Source organism: Sorex fumeus, unplaced genomic scaffold (genome assembly GCF_029834395.1).
Source record: "Sorex fumeus unplaced genomic scaffold, SorFum_2.1 ptg000122l, whole genome shotgun sequence".
NCBI classification, from domain to species: Eukaryota; Metazoa; Chordata; class Mammalia; order Eulipotyphla; family Soricidae; genus Sorex; species Sorex fumeus.
The window spans coordinates 35,576,902-35,593,882 of NW_026606179.1; the positions used below are offsets into that span (position 1 = coordinate 35,576,902).

General features: G+C 39.6%; 1 protein-coding gene across 2 annotated transcripts in view; it reads left to right on the forward strand.

The window, feature by feature from the left end:
- Nucleotides 1-16,981, forward strand: part of CHD9 (chromodomain helicase DNA binding protein 9) — a 199,385-nt gene that overhangs the window by 33,023 nt on the left and 149,381 nt on the right. Inside the window, exon 2 of one of the 2 annotated variants that reach the window (XM_056136929.1) lies at nt 5,331-5,457. The exons of the other annotated variant lie outside the window; for it this stretch is intronic. The gene's annotated coding sequence lies outside the window, so the exon portion shown is untranslated. The remainder of the gene's footprint in view (nt 1-5,330; nt 5,458-16,981) is intronic. 2 annotated transcript variants of the gene reach the window in all.

A 16,981-nucleotide genomic window follows, 5' to 3' on the forward strand; every position in this document is an offset into this window, starting at 1 on the left:
CATCATTGTCCTTTTCAGAACCACTAGGTCTACAAACACTTGAATATACCAGAAGGTGAACATAAGAAGGGAACCACACATTGTAGGGGGCGGGATGTGTGTAATGGGGTGTGCCTAATTTTATCTGAAATGCAAAAGGTATCATAGTATTTGGATTTACCAGACCTGTAGTTTTAAGTGAGTTTGTGGCTGATAGGAAGCACTGAGCCTTCCACATACTTGACAGGCATCGTCAAATGAATATCATCTATTTCTCCAAGCAAGTCAAACTTGTGTTTTGTATCTTTTTGAGAGTTCTCTTTTGGCTTTAACACCCACATAGTGTACTACAAAGTATTGGCAGGCCCTAGTCCTTGGAGAATTTTTCCGTAAAACTAGTACAATCATAAAATGCTGCCCCCAAAGCTGGTGGGGGTGGAGTCTTTCTCATGGTGTGGCTATCATCTCTGAACAGTTTAAGGAGAATGGGTACGGTAGAGTTAAAAAACAAAAACCTTACCATTGATTAACTAGGACATAGGAAATAATAACATTGGGAGAGGAAAACATTGTGCTGGTGTAACCAGTAATACCTTGACGTGGAAGGAGTGAGTGCTGACAGGAGAGAATAAAACTGCTCTAGGTTATAGTCAGGTTTCTCAACCTCTGTGAACCTTGATTTTCTCGGCTTCACTGTTCTGTGCTTCAAGCGTCTCATGAGATCTGTCCTTGAAATTCAGAAACTTTCACTTGGATTTAAGCATAAGAAAAAAGGCAGAGGTTTTGAAACAAATAGTGGTATGGTTAGCCTTCCCTGAGAACTTTATAAAAAGAGTAAACCTCAGGTGGGCAGCTATGAATAAAGATAAGAAAGCACTTTAATACATCTGTGGAAAAAGCCTCTGACCAGATAAGATTACCGAAATCATAAAAATTTTCAACTTGAAAGTACCGTTTAAAACTTTTAACTCCTAACCCCTTATCTACTTTAACAATGTGTTCTATAATGACATTGAGTAAAACCTTTGAAGTCTAACCTATGGGAACCAGATAGAACAAGAGAGGAGCTTAATGCATAAATTTTAAGAGGCAGAAACTAAAGTAGCATTTAGAGGTAAAATTATATTTATGTGCATCAGTCTAAAATAGAATTACTGGTTTCTGTGAACATTTGAGTTTTTGTTTTTGTTTTGAGGCCGCACCCAGCATTGCTTTCTGGCCAATCTGGGTTTAGTCTTGGGGAGTCACTTCTGGTGGTGCGTGGGGTAGGCGGGGGATTGAACCTAGGGTTTCAGCTTGAAAAGCATAATCTCCAGCCTTTTGAGCTATCTCCCCTTGCTCATTTTAGATTTTTTTTAAGGGTTAGCATTTTTTGTTTCATCTTGGGTCCACACACAACAGAGGTTCCTCCTGGCTTTATGCTCAGGAATCATTCCTGGCAGGGTTTGGAGTAGAGCAATGCTGGAGATCAAACCTGGGTTGGCTAAAGCATGTGTCTTTAGAATGTAGAAGAAGAAATAGTCTGGCAGAGGAGGAAAAAAATAAGTTCAAGAAGTTAAGTATTGTAATGCAAAATTATGACCCAAACCATGTATCTGCTGGGGATACTTCCTTAGGCATCGGTACAGTGGATAAAGAACATAGGCAAGAGTAGGGAAACCTGAGGCAGTTGGTTAGAGTGAAGATGAATTATGAAAATTACGAGGGTATGTTGCAGAAGTTTAAAAAACTTTAAGACTCAAAAATCAGACTTATGGATGCTAAGATGTAATGATTAATAAATTTTGGGGGGTGGTATGGTGCCCCTTTGGTGTTGGGGTTTACTTAAGGCTCTGCCAGGGAAGGGGGTCATTCTGGCAGTGCTTAAGGGAGGGGACCATGGGTGTTTTGGATGGATGGAACTGGGGTCAGCCACTGCAAAGGCAAGCACTTTAACCCAGGGTGGCTACTCTGGCACTTAGTAGAACTTTTAAACTATTTTGTACCTCTCATGGTCTTACATGATTTAATGTGTTTGTTCAAACACATTTTCACATGATAGAAGATTTCACTTTTTATCTTAGCTAATTCCCCAACATTTGTGTAGCTTAAATAATTACATGCTTCTTTAGTTAAAAATAAACAGGAGGGCCTGGAGATAGCTAAAAGGGGTTAACTCATGTTTTGCATGCAGGACGCCCAGGTTCAATCCCTGGTTACTGCATGGTCCCCTGTACATGACCCTTGTGCACAGTATTTCAAGGTGCAGCCCCAAAACAAAAATAAAATAAAATTTTTTTAAAAAAATCACCTTTTTCAGTTATTTTGTAAATATAAGTTGCTGCACTTTGCGTCTCTGTTCTTCACTTAGGCAATACTCCCATATATATCTAAGTCTCAGAAATTCACCAGTCTGTGAATTCTTAAGTCAAATTCCATCTTAGGAATAAAATCATTTGTCATAGTCCTTAGAAGTTTCTCCCTTCTTTGATAACTTTGTAGCATTACCATTTGTGTCACTTTTTTGATAACTTCCTGACCTTCCTTCTACTATATTGCCTTCCTGTTTGCAGAAGCTTTTTACTCTTCCCTTTTAGAAACAGAAAGCTGACCAAGTGACAGTGGGGAGACACAGAGAAGGGGAAGTCACTTTGAATTATAATTTATTCTCTGGACTCCAGGCCATTCTTACTAAGTAGATTTATACATGCATATTAATGATTATTAAATGTAATCAACTTACTAAGTTCATATTGATTCCTGCCTTTGTAGAATCTATAATAATGAACAATAAAATATGTAAAATTACAAGTGTGATGGATTCAATAAAGCGAATAGGGTGGTATGAGAGAAAAAATGAGGAATTTTGGTTGTGGGCAGGGAAAGCTGCTATCAGGTGGTATTAATTTAAATCAAGATAGAGAATAAGAAATCATACAGGAAGAAGTTTCCTGGAACAAAGAAAAATATGCATCAAGAGTGTAGCACTGTAGCACTGTCCTCCCATTGTTCATCGATTTGCTTGAGCGGGCACCAGTAAAGTTTCACAACAAGTTGTGAGACTTGTTGTTACTGTTGTTTTGGCATATTGGATACATCACAGGTAGCTTGCCAGGCTTTGCCATGTGGGCAAGATACTCTCGGTAGCTTGCCAGGCTCTTCAAGAGGAGCGGAGAAATCGAACTCAGATCGACTGCATGCAAGGCAAACGCCCTACCCGCTGTGTCAGTGCTCTAGCCCACATAAAGACCAGAAATCTTAATATCTTGGAAGAGTCAGAGTGATAGTTATAGTGTGTAGAGTGCTTGAATCCCATCCAAAGTTGATCTCTGATGGGGCCAGAGTGGTAGCACAGTGGGTAGGGCATTTGCTTTGTACATATTCGATACCTTGTCCATCCCTGCCATCCCATGTGGTCCTCCGAGCACTGCCAGGAGTAACCCCTGAATATCACTGGATGTGACCCAAAAAGCCAAAGGGGAAAAAAAAAACCCCAAACAAACCCAAACACAGAATTGATCTCTGACACTACATGCAGTTAGTCCCTTGAGCACTGCAAGGAATGGTAACAGCACATATTTACTCCACTGGTTGTGGTCCTATTTCCCACCCCGTCCCCATCCTAGAAGAAATGCAAAAAGTTATTTCATGGTGGCAGTAGCAAAGAGGAAAACTTGAAGATAAAAATTCGGTAGGCTATAGACAAGGCATGTTTAAGGCTTTGTGACTTTTAATAAGGACATTAGGCATCAAAAATTTTCAAGTAGAAAATCTTGATTAAATTGAAATTTTAGTTAAAAATAAAAAATACTGCTATTATGAAAATGAACTGAAGATGGGCAAAGTGAAGGCAGAGTTCCTTAAACTTAAATTCTTAAATTTGTACTTGATGCTTAAATTTGTCCTGGTAAGACATGGTAGTGGGGCTCAGCAATAGTACAGCATGTAGAGAACACGTCTCTTGCACAAGGCCCACGCTTGCAACCTAGGTTTCTATCCCCTGAGCTCAACAGGAATATAAGCCCAGGCTTGGGAGCCAGGAATAATCTCTAAACGTTGCCAGGTGCTCCCCTTGCCCTACCCTCAAAAAGAAATGGTACCTGAAACTAGAGGAATAGCATAGAGATGAAGTAAAGGACAAGGATATGTACATACATATATATATATGTAACATACGAATGTATATATATATATATATAAAATGCAATACTATCTCATATAACAAGTTATATCATAATAGGAAATAAACAGGAGATGGAAAGACAAAATCACAATGGATTGGGTTTTAAGCTAGAAAAATGAAAAAAATGACCTCCTGGTTGCTGACTAAAGGAACTAGACATATTGAGAAATTCACCAGATGAAGAAGGACGATGAGAGGAGGAGGAAGAGGTTGACAATAAATAAACTTGAATAACATCCTAAGAAAAGTTCAAGAGACAGTGGGAACTGCTTCTAACTCAGTGATAAGTCAGGATAGATTTAGCTATATGTCAGACCATACCATTATAGTCTGTTGAGAGGAACAGCTTCATATTTATTAGAAAAATAAGTAATAAAATGATATATTTTGGCATTTTTTTTAAATGGTGGTGGGGGGCACACCTGGCTCTGAACTCAGGAATTACCCCTGGCAGTGCAAGAGGAACCATAAGGGATGCTTGCGATTGAACTCTGGTCAGTCACATGTAAGGCAAGAACCCTACAAGCTGTACTATCACTCTGTTCCCTGAAATGACATTTCTGACCATGATAATTTTGAAAGTTAATTTAAGTGTGTGTGAATGGAATTTTTTTTCAGGGAAGCACATCCTGTGGTGCTCAGAGTTTACTCCTAGGTCTGCACTCAGGGATTGCTCCTGGCGGGCTCAGGACTGTGTGGGGTTCTGGGAATCAAACTGGGTTCATCTGTGTGTGTGTATGTGCAGCAAGGCAAAGCAGCCTACATGTTGTTAATACTCCTCTGGCCTCCTCATTTGTTAATATATTTTTAATATATTATTTTAGTTAAGATTTGAAGAAAAATTTTGTCGAATGTAGTAGGTGAGTTTTTGTCATTTGGGTGATGATGAGAATAAGAAAGTCTTGCATAGTCTTGATATTTGTGGCATAATAGCATTCTTTAAAGATTTTAGTGTTTACGCTACCTGAGAGTCAGTTTATCTTTTTGTTGTTGTTTTTGGACCACACCTGGGGGTACTCGGGGTTACTCTTGGCTCTGCATTCAGGAATTATTCCTGACAGTGTTTGGGGGACTGTATGGGATGCTGGGGATCAAACCCAGGTCCGCAGCATTCAAGGCAGGGGCACTACTCATAGTGCAAAAAACTCAACAGCCCCAAATTTATTTACGTATTTATTTATTTATTTAGGTGTTTTGGGTCACACCCAGCGATGCTCAGGGATTACTCCTGGCTCTGCACTCAGGAATAACTCCTGGCGGTGCAAGAGGGACCATATGGGATTCCGGGGATCAAACCCCAGTCAGCCGCGTGCAAGGTAAATTCCCTACCGGCTGTACTATTACTCTACCCTCCCCCCCAACTTTATTTTTTAATGCTTATGTGCTTATAAGTAAAAATTATACTTTAGGTCATTTTTCAACAATTTATTATAATTTATCAAATAGCTATGTTTCTGTTATAGTCTGACATTATTAAGTATAAAGTTTTCCAAGTAAATAACAACTTATCATTATACTTAAAACTTGAAACACTAATTTTCAGTATTGCCATAAGAGCATGTGGTTTGAAACCTGGAACCTGAGGGGGTGAAAAGATTATTTTTCTTATCCATTGGTAATTTCAGTTTAGTTTACTTGACTAAGCAACAGTAATATTGCACTGCACCGCACTGTCCTCCCATTGTCCCATTGTTTATCGATTTGCTCAAGCAGGCCCAGTAACATCACCACTGTGAGACTTGTTACAGTGTTTGGCATATCGAATATGTCACAGGTAGCTTGCAAGGCTTTGCCGTGCGGGCAAGATACTCTCAGTAGCTTCCTGGGCTCTTTGAGAGGGGCGGAGGAATCGAACCCAGTTCTGCCCGGGCTGGCCATGCGCAAGGCAAATACCCTGCCACTGTGCCATCTCTCCAGCCCTACAGTAGTGTTAAGTATTAAGTATAAATTTTATACTATTGAAAATCAGTAACTATACTTCTGAAAGATAATTGCTAATATAACGTTCTTGTATGTGAAAGAAGAAACAAAAATAATGTTTATTTTTATTTTTTGCATTATTTTATTATTATTATTTTGACTTTTTGGCTCACACCTGGTGATGCTCAAGGGTTACTCCTGGTTCTGCACTCAGGAATTATTACTGGTGTTGCTTGGGGGATCATATGGGATGCTGGGGATCGAACCCAGGTCAGCTGCATGCAAGACCCTATTTGCTTGTTATCGCTCTGGTTCCCTAGAAATAATGTTTAGGTTTCATGTTTGTTTTTTTTTTTAAATTTTGTATCCTGCTCAGAGATTTTGCACATCTAGGATTGCCTTACTTGTGTGTGGTGCTGAGTTGGGAGGGAGAGAGTAGAGAAAGTGTAACTGCTTTGTATGCAGGATGGCACCATAGGCACCTAATCTTACCAACCTCCCAGCACTACTGGGTGTGGCCTCAAAGCCAAACATTGGGTAACACTGTAGCACTGTCCTCCCATTGTTCATGGATTTGCTCCAGCGGGCACCAGTAGCATTTCACAGCAAATTGTGAGACTTCTTATTGTTTTTGGCCTGCCAGCGGAATACTCTCGGTAGCTTGGTGGGCTCTCTGTGAGGGGCGTAGGAATCTAACCCCGGTCGGCGGTGTGCAAGGTAAACGCCCTACCCTCTATGCTATGCTCCAGCCCAAACATTGGGTACATTTTGTCATATGGGAGCATTTTATAAAGCTTTGCCATAGGTTATAGCTTTAGAACTTAGTACAAAGAAAATACTTCTGAAAGCACTACTCACATGAAGGATAAGATATTACTGGCATGTCAATTGCCCCCCATCCAATCATTGCTCCCTTTCAATCTTCCATTATGCTGACTGTTGAAACCACAGATTACTTTTGCCTTTTTTAACCATTATAAATTGTAAGAAAAATGTTACATAGTTTGTGTTCCTTTGTTTAATATTATGTCTGTGCGACTTACTCTGTTTTTCTCTGAGTGTTGTTAATTTTCTTGCAGTTGATTCAAATGTATGATGAACATATTTTTAGTTTTGAACTGTTAGAATAATACTGATTGGAGCATACTTGTATATGTCTTTTGGCACATCAAGGCACATATTCCTATGGAAAGTCACGGTCACGGTCCTCCCGTTATTCATCGGTTTGCTCGAGCGGGCCCAGTAACGTCTCCATCATGAGACTTGTTGTTACTGTGTTTGGCATATTGAATACATCATGGGGAGCTTGCCAGGCTCTGCCGTGCGGGCGAGATACTCTCGGTAGCTTGCCGGGCTCTCCGAGAGGGGTGGAGGAATCAAACTCGGGTCAGCCATGTTGGCCGCTTGTAAGGCAAACGCCCTACCGCTGTTCTATCACTCTAGCCCAGATGCAAAGTAAGAATTAAGAATTAAGTGTGAATGTCAACAAAGTAGTTGAATTTAGTTAATGACTGTCTAGAGAAATGCTAAATATAAACTTGGACTGGTGTCTTTTAGACTAGTGGTTTCCAATTCTTTTTAAGCAAGGAATCCTTTACTTTTAAAAATCCCCACTTTAAACCATAATCTCTCAATATTAGCACAATATTCAGAGTTAGAACTTTTCTGGGGAGGAAAAAGGGGAAATCTAAAGCCTTCTCCTTCTTAAGTGGCTGAAGATTACCCAGCACATCAAGAAGCACAGCTTGAAAATACTATATTTACAGGGTACTTTATGTGGGTTATTACAATAGTTTTATGAGAAGTACTGTGATAACTCCCATTTTACAGATGAAGAAACTGAATAAAAATGATTACATGACTTGCCTAAGATTACATAGCTAATAAGTGTTGAAGGATTATAGTTCTGTCAGGGTTTCAATCTTATATTATTTTCAGAGCCTCTTCTGTTAACTACTTTAGGGCTCCCTGTAGGAGTCAATGAAGCATTCTTTGACGGGTAACAATTAAAAATTAAGATTACTGCGCGTGATAAAATAAACTTGAAATATTTAATACTTTTATAGATTTTTAAATATATATATATTAAGCTATACTAGGCAATGCTCAGTGCCTACCTATTCTGGCTATGTACTTGGGGATCTCAACTAGTGATAATTGGGAAATCTTGTTGTGCTGGGGATCAGATCTGGGGTTCTCACATCAAAGCATATGCTCCTGCCCTTTGAACTATATTTCTGGCCCTATTTCATTGTACTTTATTTCAAGTTTCAGGTTTGTTTTGGTTTTGGGCCATCTTCAGTGGTACTTGCGGCTTACTCCTGGCTCTGTGTTCAGGGTCACTCAGAGTGCTGGGGGAACACAGGTGGTACCTGGGATCAAACCAAAACAGGGTGAGCTGCAAGCAAGGGAGCATCTCTCCTCTTTTTGCCTTCAGGCCCCATTTTAGTAATTTTTAAGGGTTCAAGTCGGTTGAAGCATTCTTAAAAGTTATGAAAATTATTATATTATTGCTTAAAATAAGGTGTTTTTTTTTCATGTGTGCATTCATCTTGTGTACCGGGGAAGAAAGACAATGGGCCAAGAATGATAACGTAGTTGGGTTTTTTTGTTGTTTATGGATCACACCCAGCGATGTTCAGGGGTTACTTCTGGCTCTGCACTCAGGAATTCTCCTGGCTGTGCTTGAGGGAACTTACAGGTTGCTGGGCATCCAACATGGGTCTTGCTGCCTGCAAGGCAAATGCCCTACACACTGTATTAATACTCTGGTCTGATAATGTAGTGTTTAAGGTATAAAATAGTATATATCTAAGTAAACTAGATATATATGTCTATATAAATAAATTACAAAAAGATTTCTGGATATATTTGTAATATATTTATACACGTGTGTGTGTATGCTTAACAATTTTAAAGACCTGTGTTTATATATACACACATGTTTACTGGCAATGACACACAGAACTTGTTTATTCTCAAAGACATTGCTTATTGAATGGAGGGAGGGAGAAAACTGTTATGTTTTAGACATAGAGAATTTATTTATTTATTTATTTAGGCTTTTTTGGGTCACACCTGGTGATGCACAGAGGTTACTCCTGGCTCATGTACTCAGGAATTACTCCTGGTGGTGCTCGGGGGACCCTATGGGATGCTGGAAATCGAACCCTGGTTGGTGGCATGCAAGGCAAATGCCCTACCTGCTGTGTTATTGCTCCAGCCCTGGCATAGAGAATTTCTTACACATATAATGGAGATTGGAAAAACTTTGAAAAATTTAAGCAGCATTTCAGCTTAAGCAGCTTAGGCTGTCACCTAAGTTAATCGTTCTTTTTACACCTGTGGTCATCCTCCTGTCTTTCATACTGGTCTGTGGATCTGCAGTTAAAAACCAAGGCAGTAGGGGTGGATAGATGGTACAGCAGGTAAAGGATTTCCCTTGCATGCAGCCAGCTCAGGTTTGATCCTCAGCATCCCATATAGTCCGTCAAGCTTGGCAGGAGTGATTCCTGAGTGTCGAGCAGTCCCCGAGCACCACCAGGTATGGCCACAAAACAAAACAGGAACGATAACAACAAAACTCCATGACAGTAGATCCCTGGTTTTCCATGTTTCTATACTTGGGGGCTAGCACTGGTGTTTGGAATGGTGACTGAAGATAACTTGCTTATGGGGGAGTCAAGGCAAAAAATGGTAGAGGAACATTATATCTTTAGCAGCATAAAATAAGTAAAATAAGGAAGTACGTATGTTGGGAGGACAGAGGTAAATTTCAGCAGTTGATACTGTTGATCAGTATGAATATTTTTATTTTTACTTATTTATTTATTTATTTATTTTTGCTTTTGGGGTCACACCCATCGATGCACAGGAGTTATTCCTGGTTCATGCACTCGGGAATTACTCCTGGTGGTGCTCGGGGGACCATATGGGATGCTGGGAATCGAACCTAGGCCGGCTGCTTGCAAGGCAAACACCCTACCCGGTGTGCTATTGCTCCAGCCCCAGTATGAATATTTTTAAATAAGTTGAATGCTAAGTACAATCGAATAGGAGATTAATCTTACTAGATTTTCTTCATACCAACATAGAATCTTTCTTTTACTTGTTTCTTTTTTTATTTTCATTTAGTTTTGGTTCTGCATTCAGGAATTACTACAGGTTCTGCATTCAGGAATTACTACAGGCGGTGCTTGGGGGACCATATGGGGTGCTTGGGATTGAACCCATGTCAGCTGTGCAAGGCAAACACCCTACCTGATGTACTAGTTCTCCATCCCCTCAACATAGAATCTTCATCTGTGTTTTCACTTTTAGAGATCAATGAGAAGGAAATAATTAGAATAAATCATTGTAATATTTACTATTTTTGTAGTAAAGAATTTTAATAAGTAAAAATATAATAACTAATTATTATAACATTGATTATTATGTTTCAGGTAGCAGAGCTGTAGGTGCTTAAGATTTACTCCTGGCTCTGGCCCAGGGATCAGTCCTAATGGGGCTCGAAGGACCACACTTGGTGGTGGGGATCAAACTCAGGTTGGTTACATGCAAGATATGCGCCCTACCTGCTGTATTGTCCCTCAGCCCTGATTTCAGTGTTTTCTTCTGAACACTGCAACAGCCTGGCAACATAGGTAGTCAAATAAGGAAATAGACTAAAAGATTCTAAGAACTGCTCTTGCATAAAGACCTAAATCTATAGAACAAAGATAACTGTTAGAATTTTAACACACACCTTCAGATATGCCAGTAATTGTCTACTTTTCTAGATGAATAATAATCTAAATTTTTACTTTATTTTTACCCTCCTTTTTTTTATTGTTTATGCTGCAATAAATAGGGTTGCATCTGACCAGTTGTGATACTCCTGGGGATCCCACATCTGATTACATTGCCAGCAGTCTTAGTTGCTTTATTTGCCAGTTGTAGCTTTACAGTTGTGGTGCTCACACACACAAACACACACACACACACACACTTGAACTACAGTGCACAACTTTGTTATTGTGCCAGGAATTATGTGTAGTAGTGGTTCTGAGATGAGGTCCATATGTATGCTGGTGCCAGAGTTAAAACTTGCAACTTCATCTTATAGAATTGGTGCTTGAGCCATGATCATTCCTATTTCCTGATATAATTTATTTTATAATAAAACAGTTGAAGGAATACATAATATAATTACACTAATATGAATCATCAAGGATACACAGAACAGAGATTTAATAGAGTCACTGTTACTGTCCTCCCGTTGTTCATTGATTTGCTCGAGCAGGCCCAGTGTGTTTGGCATATCGAATACATCACAGGTAGCTTGCCAGGCTTTGCCATGCGGACGAGATACTCTCGGTAGCTTGCCGGGCTCTCCGAGAGGGGCGGAGGAATCGAACTCAGGTATGCCATGTTGGCTGCGTGCAAGGCAAACGCCCTACCCGCTATGCTATAGCTCCAGCCCCATTTAATAGAGTAGTATAAGTAAATGCAGATATTAAAAGATGTTAGTATCATGTAGACTTGCATAGAGATTTTGTATGTTGTGCATTAAAACAATAGAATTGGGGCCCAGAGACATGATAGTATAGCGGGTAAGGCACTTGCCTGGCATGTGTCTGACCCAGGTTCAATCCCTGGCACCCCATATGGTTCCTAAACCCCACCAGAAGTTATCCCTGGGCACAGTGCCAGGAGTAAATTGCCCTGCACAATGCTGGTTGTGGTCCTCAAACCTAAACCAAATAAAAACAATATAATTGTTTACTAATTAGATACTGGAAATAGTTTGAAAGGATGTCTTTCTGGAATGCTACAATTATTTTTCTGTTCTGATTTTTGCTAACATGTAACATGTTAAGACAATATTAGTGTGAGAATTTTTTTAAAATAGCAATATCCTTACAGTTTTACAGAATTTGTTGCGGGTCAGGGAAAGAGGCACTTCAAACTGTGAATTTGAGGCTGAGATGCCACTCCTACTTTTCTGGCCTGATGGACCAGTGCCTGGGCCCTGTAATGTCATGCAGTGTAATACAATTTGGAACCAGCAGTGCTGGGTGCCTCCAGGCCCACCCCACTTATGCTTGGTGGGACATACAGTGCCAAACACTAAACTTAGGGACTACTACATGCCAAGGCATATAATCCAGCCGTTTGAGTTGCCTCCCTTTTGGGGGGTGGGGGTGGGCACAGCTGGCAGTGCCTAGGGCCTATTTTTGACACTGTGCTCAGGAGTAACCCTTGGCTTGCTTGGAGATCATATGTGCTGATGGGGATTGGACCATGTTTAGCCACATGCAAGCCAAGCACCTTAGCCTCCTGCACTGTTGGTCCTGAGAGCTATCTCCTTGGGCACCTGTTTTGAGAATTTTAGGTACAGAATGACATACCTTCAAGAAGCAAAATCATACCTTTTAATTAAATAGTAATTTTAGAGTTAAATTATAGATAAGCTTTGTTGGTTTGGTATTTGGGTCACACCCAGCTGTGCTCTCTGGACTGTGCCATAATGGCTATTGAATCTGGGTCTCCTGCATGTAAAAGATGTGCTTAGCCCATTGAACTCTCTTCTGCCCCACAGATAGGTTTTCCTTGCATATTCTGTTTTTCTTTTTTTCTCCTTATTTGGTTTTGGGGCCATACCAGAGCTTAGTTACTCCTGGCTCTGCACTCAGGAGTCACACATGGAAGGGTTCCGGGGTCCAGATGGGGGAACCAGGGATTGAACATGGACTGGCCACATGCAAGGCAAGTGCCCTATCTCTGTACTATCTCTCCAGCCTCACCCTTGTATATTCTTAATGAGGATGTTAAGCTTTGTGGTTAGTTAACATAATTGGTCTGGCAACAGTAATGTGTTAAAGAATAGGGTCATCGAGTTAAATTGTTTGTCCAAACATCTTTTACTCTACTTGCCACTAAGCAGCTAAGTTTAATGTCAGTAGATTCTAAAGCATATTATGCTTATTTAAAGAATCTTGAAAAATACCCCCCAAACACACACACAACACCCAAGTAACTCACAATTTTAAATAATACATAATGAACATTCAATGGAATATTGTTCAACTTTAAACAGGTAAAAAGAAAGGAAATGCTGGCACATGGTACAAGGTACAACCTTGAGGATTTGTGCTAAGTGAATTAAGTCAATTGCAAAAATATCATGAGTTTTATATGTAGTATCTAGCCAGTCAAGTTAATAGAAACATCATAGAATTTTCTGTTGATTTCCAGAGATGGCATTGGGGTAGGGGAATGGAGAGTTTTTTGATGGATCAGTTAATTTTTTAATTAATTTTGGTTTTTGGGTCACACTCAGTGGTGCTCAGGGATGATTCCTGGTACTAAATTCAAGAATCACGCCCTCTTATAGGAGACTATAAGAGATATTGGGGATCGAACCTGGATTGACCACATGCATCCAACCCCTTGGTAGATAATGTTGAATCTATAAGAATGAAATATTCTTGGTATTAAATGAGGACTGAGTATGTGTAAAGCAAGTGCCTTAACCTCTGTACTATCTCCCTGGTCCTTGATTTGGAATTATTATTAATTTTTTTTCATTTTATTCATTCTCTCTTTTGCTAGTGCCCTTTGATGCACATTTTATAAAAATCATTTTCTTTCTTCTGTGGATATTACTGGGATGACCCAGGGTCACACAGCTTCAGGTTGGGGTGCTTCCACACTCAGCCGCGATGCTGACTGGGGGGGGTCACATTACATTAGTTGCGGTGCTTGTACATATGCTTGCTGGGTGGCGCACTATTTGATTATGGTATTTGAGCATACCTACCAGTGGTAAGGCCAGAAATCACCTACGGGTAGAGAATTTCTGACAACAAAGCTTCCTGGTACAAATAGTAGAACTGCCAGGATGTCACTAGACACATGCAGAACAGCACTGGGGATTAATGTCACGACTGCACTCTTCCAAAGCAGATATGTTAGCTCCCTGAAGCATAAGTCTTTAATTTTGGGGGCATCTAATTTATGTATTGTTACTTTGTCACTTGTGCTTTTGATCTAATGTTTAAGAGAATGTCAAAACTGAACACCTTTGAAGATTTGTCCCTATGATTTTTTCTGAATGTTTTATCATTTTTAGCTCTTGAATTTGGATTTTTGTAGCTTTAGTTAGGGAAAAGACCAATCTTTTTTCTCCCTGACTAGTTCTGCTCCCATCCCTTCCGCTACCCCCCTCCCCAATTCAGTAGTCTTAGTACTCATGTAAAAAAAAAAATCATTGCAAGGGTTTTTTTTTTTTTTTGGAGGGCTTTTAAGTTGTATTCCATTCATCTATATTCCTGTTTTTATGGCATTACCAAACTGTTTGGAAAATTGTACTTTGGAAAATGATGTTTCAGTTGTGGTGTGATTGTTTCTTCTTTAAGGAACAATTGTTCCTTCTTTTAGTCAGAAGACATATGTGATTATTCCTTTATGGAAATACGAAGAATTTTGTATTTGAATTCTATTGAAATTTCATCTAAATTTTAGGATGTATTTCTTAACTTCTGCAATAAAGGCATAGGAATTTTGATGGAATTAGAGTGAAGGTTGGAAAGGTAGCTCAGGGGTCAGGGCCCTGAAATTGATCACCACATGCCCCTCTAGGATCACCAAGTCTAACCCTGGAGACTCCCAGCACTGAGAAGCCTATCAACCTCCAACCTGTTCGAGTATTGTTGGAGTGACTTCTTCAGTAGAGGACTAGTTGGGTACACGGTCTCCCACCACCAAGTAGGAATTACATGGAAATTGTAGACTGTTTTGAATAGTATTATAATTTATCAACAATATTGTCTTTCGGGGCTGGAGTGATAGCACAGCGGGTAGGGAGTTTGCCTTGCATTCAGCCGACCTGGGTTTGATTCCCAGCATCCCATATGGTCCCCTGAGTACCGCCAGGAGTAATTCCTGAGTGCAAAGCCAGAAGTAACCCCTGAGCATTGCCGGGTGTGACCCAAAAAGCAAAAAAAGAAAAAAGAAAAAAAGAAAAGCCAATATTGTCTTTTAGTCTATATACATAATTTCTGTGTATATTAAGTATTGTAATTTCTTTAAGTGAAGTGTCGTATTCTTTCTAATGCCATTTTAAATAGAATTGTTTTTTTTTTCCACGGGGCAGGGATTGGGACCTTACCCCATAGTGCTCAGAGGCTGTTTCGGGCTCTCTGCTCTGGGATTGTCCCTGGCAGTACTTAAAGGGACTATAAAGTGCCACAGATTGAACCTAGTATTCCTTTATGCAAAGCATATACTCCACCTGTTGGGCTATCTCCTCATACTGTACTCTGATATATTAAATTTTGATTGTCAATTTTCTAAAGCACTTTTTTCTTGAGTGATTTAAAAATACCTTTGGTTGCCAGAATCAAACCACCAAACTCACACATGCGAGACAGTGCTCTTCTGCTGAGCCACTTATCATGGCCCCTTATCATTCAGAAGACATGTTAGAAATCTTATTTCAGAATTCTATAGAAGTATAATTACTATCATTACAGTAATAATATCATTACTAGCTTAATTTAATATAGTCACGGCTTCAGGGATGCATTGGACAAAGAATAACTTTATTAGAGAAGACTTAACGAATTTCCACTGTGACTTCACCAAATTATTTAAAGAAAACTGCATACTTTATTGTTTTTTAGAATAGTCCATCTTAAAAATACTTGCGAAGTAATATTAGTTGGTAATTAGGTTGAAGAAACAAAATTTTTATTGACTACTATAACCATCTTTATCTAATTGATGTAGCAGGAAAATTAGAGGACTCAGTAATTTTGCCTACACATTTTTCTTTGCAGAATAGTTTCAATGAGAAATAATCTTGATATTGTGTAATTCATACAAAGTTTATAATTTAATGACTTTGGGGTACTTTGTGAAAGCTAGATATTCTCTTAATAGCAGAATTTATAGTCTCATCAGGGCTTTAGGGTCATTCAGTCAGGTGAATCTACAATATCTCTTTTAAGTCTTGGTTAGCCTGCTTAATTGAAATATAACTTTAGCAATAAGCTTTTAATCTTTAAAAAATTAAAAAAAAATTTTTGGCCTTTTGAGTCACACCCCATGATGCTAAGGGGTCACTTCTAGCTTTGCACTTAGGAATTACTCCTGGTGGTGCTTGAGGGACCGTGTGAGATCCCGGGGATCATACATGGGTTGGCCATGTGCAAGGCAAATACCCTGACCGTTGAACTATCGCTCTGGCCCCATAGTTATATATTTATTTATTTAGTTTTTTGGTTCACACTCAGCAATGCTCAGGGATTGCTCCTGGCTCATGCACATAGGAATTACTCCTGGCGGTGCTCGGGGGACCATATGGGATGCTGGGAATCAAACCCAGGTCGGCCGCTTGCAGGGCAAACACCTTACCCGCTGTGCTGTCGCACCAGCCCCAGTCTTTATTTTTATTCATTTAAAAATATTTGTTGAGGTGGGGGTCAGAGCAATAGTACAATGGATAGTGCATTGATCTGCATCCCATATGATTCCCTGAGCACCAACAGGAGTAATTCCTGAGTATAGAGCCACAATTAGATCGTGAATATCTCTGGATTGTTCCCAAACAAACAAAAATTGTTTGTGTTTTTTTTTGGGGGGGGTACTGTGTTTAAGAATACTGTTGATGATTTCATACTTTTGAGGTACTGTATTTTACAATACTGTTTATGATTTCATGAATATATCATTCCAGCACCACACTTACCACTTCTTCCACCAAAGTCCAAAGGCCCCTAGTATCTCTCTTGCCCCTTCAAGCTCAGTTCTGTGTCTCTCTAGTTCTGTAGCCTCTGGCCATCTCTTTCTTCTTATTTTGTATTTTAAAATCCCACATATGAGACAGATCATTGTGTATCTGTCCCGTTCCTTCTGACTTCGCTTGGCATAATACCC